Raw genomic sequence first — 2374 nt, 5'->3', positions numbered from 1 at the left:
ATTATGTGCAATTGGGGAATGCCGACTCCAAGAGTTACAGAAGTTGAAAGAAGAGATCAAACACCATCAGCCGGAGTAATCAGGTTTCACAGAGGAGAAAGGATAGACTGGATCTTTGAAGGAGTTAGGATTTAGGAAGGAAGAGGCCCTGGAGGGGACGTTCAGAGGAGGGAATATAGCATGAGAAACAGTGCTGAGTTGCAGTGCTGAGCTGGAGGTTGCTGGGACAGTGAGCAGGCCATCCGGATGGAGCATCATCTCCAGCCCACAGTCTGCGGGTTGGGTCAGGCAGGAATCTCCACGTAACAGATGAGGAAACCAAAGGACAGAAAGCTTGAGAGAGGCGTCTGTCATGGTCCCTGAGCTGGGGCCAGGAGCCAGCCAACTGATGCCCAGGGCCTGGGCTTTCCCCACTGCAGTCAACTTCACTTGAGCCAGGGCCCCACCTTGTCCTGATATCTAGCACCAGGAGTCAAATGAGACCATTAGGGGCACTACCCAAACAAAAGCTTCCTCTGCCCTGAATCCAGCTGCTCTACTCTGGAACATCGCTATCTCTTGATTTGAAAAGACACTGCAGAAATCTAAACACACACGCACACACGCACACACACTTCTCAAGCAAGAAGTGGAGAGAGGCTGGGTAGAAAAAGGAATTCTGTTCTGAGAGCACAGATGCACAGTTGATATGGAGCATCAGTCAACAGACTAGCAGGAGGAAGAGAAGCCGCTGGTCTATAGAAATGGCTTTTGGTGCACCGGGAGCAAAGAAGCCACAAGAGTCGGGGAAGAAGGCTGAGACAGATGGATTTTCAGTGTTGCCAGAGCAGGTGAAATGGGGAGAAAATCTCATCTGGCAGAAGGAAAGAGAGAACCAGGAGTTCCCCACTCAGACATTCTGAGGGCACAGGCTGGTGCGCATCTGAGGAGGGAGGAGCCAAGGTCCCAGGGACTGACAGGCGATCCCACTGCCTGAGTCTGTTCCCGCTGGCTGGTGTCTCTCCTCTCTTTCTAGGCTACCTTTAGGGAAGAAGGAATGTGGAGCAAAGCATTCAGGAACAGGGTCAGAAAGGAAAACGAAGAGCAGCAGAAAGAAAGAGTGAGGCAGGGTTTTATGCCAGAGGAGGTGATACAGGCCCTGGGGTTTGGAAAAAGCACCCAGTGGTTCGCCAGGGGCTGTCCGCAGGCTCCCCTGAGGCAAAGACTCGTCTACCTGTGCCCCAGACATTGGGGAGGTGGGTGAGAGCAGGTGAGAAGGAGCAGCCTCGGAGATGAGAGATTAGAGGTCCTGCAGGAGGAGGAGACTCAACCTGGGTCTCACTCCTATCTCTGCCGGCCACTCATGTGCAAGCAATGGTCAATGGGAGGAAGTGGGACCAGGGGACAGCCCCAAGACTCCTCTCCGTCACCCCTCCTTGTCCCAGTCCTGGCCTCCAGGGCTTAAAAGGTCTGACGGCTTTGCCACAAGTCACTCAGCTATTGCATGCTTTTGTATCTCTGGTGAGGATGAGGCTGGGGTTGTTGAGAGTTGGTGTAGGGGAGCGGGTGGAGTGGAGCCATGGTAGGTGGGAGTCGCCTATCTGGAAAACCTGTGCCAAGACCACAGCACCTCCTTGTACCCATGCCCACAGCATCTTCCGCTCTGAGATGTCCTTCCCTTCACCCTCAGTGCCACTGTCTTTGAGGAGAGTCAGCCCATGCTCCCTAGCTTTTATTTCCAACCATTTTCCAGCCTGGCATCATAAGAAAAATGTAAGCAATGTGCAAACCACAGTTTTCTCTTGCCTGGGAGGCCCTGACATTATCACAGCCACAACAAGTCCTGGCCTTCACCCCAACCCACTCTTGCCTCTGCCCAGGGCTTGAGGCAGAGGGATGCAGGGCACTGGTGCTGCCAGCGTGGGCCCAGGGCGCCAGGGTGGACCCCCACCCCAGTCACGGCACTGCCTGGCCTGGGGAGTGGCCGCTGTGGTGCTTTTCAGTCCCCAGGGTGCCATGAGGCTTCCCAAGTTTGGAAAGAGACCCACCCCCACTCCCTGCCTGCCTATGCCCCGGCCTTGTCCTGCCTAAGGTCAGAGCGGGCAAGAGGACAGGGCAGAGGAGAGAGAGGCAAACAGGGGCCTCCACCTTAAAAAGAAGGCCTGGGTGTTGAGGTGAGGGAGTGCGAGAGGGCAGTCACAGGAGCGATAGTCCCATGCCCACCTCTCCCTCAAAGCTGCCCTCTGTCCCCAGGCGTTGCCTCCCAAATGCCTAATCCTCCCTAGGGCACTTCTGGGAGCATCCCTTCCCACCCTGCTCTGAGGTTCCTACAGGCTGTATCTCCCTCCTGTCCCACCCACTCACTCCTCTGTTATACGCCTGAGGGGACACTGGA

Source organism: Pteropus medius, unplaced genomic scaffold (assembly GCF_902729225.1).
Source record: "Pteropus medius unplaced genomic scaffold, Ma_sr-lr_union100, whole genome shotgun sequence".
Taxonomy (NCBI): Eukaryota; Metazoa; Chordata; class Mammalia; order Chiroptera; family Pteropodidae; genus Pteropus; species Pteropus medius.
This window is presented reverse-complemented; position numbering follows the sequence as displayed.